Genomic DNA, 354 nt, shown 5'->3' with positions numbered 1-354 from the left:
TTTTTTTTTTTTTTTTTTTTTTTTTTTTTTTTTTTTTTTTTTTTTTTTTTTTTTTTTTTAGACAATTGAAAATTTTGGATCAATTTGCCAGTTGACATTTTTTTTTGTTGGCATGCAGGTTAAATTTTTTTTTGTTAGGCCAACAATAGGATTACAACCTAACCCAAATCTTAAGATTATTGCAAAAATTAAGAATATTTAATGTTTGTAACAGTGGTGAGTGGTTAGTGATGTGTTGTGATTAATTGATGTTTGATTTTTAAAATTTATGAAATTTTAGTTATCAATGTAACATGTTCGAAAATTAGGATTTTTAAATAATAATAATAAAAGAAGAACGACCCCCAACTCAAC

Source organism: Cucurbita maxima, unplaced genomic scaffold (genome assembly GCF_002738345.1).
Source record: "Cucurbita maxima cultivar Rimu unplaced genomic scaffold, Cmax_1.0 Cma_Scf00032, whole genome shotgun sequence".
NCBI lineage: Eukaryota > Viridiplantae > Streptophyta > Magnoliopsida > Cucurbitales > Cucurbitaceae > Cucurbita > Cucurbita maxima.
This window is presented reverse-complemented; position numbering follows the sequence as displayed.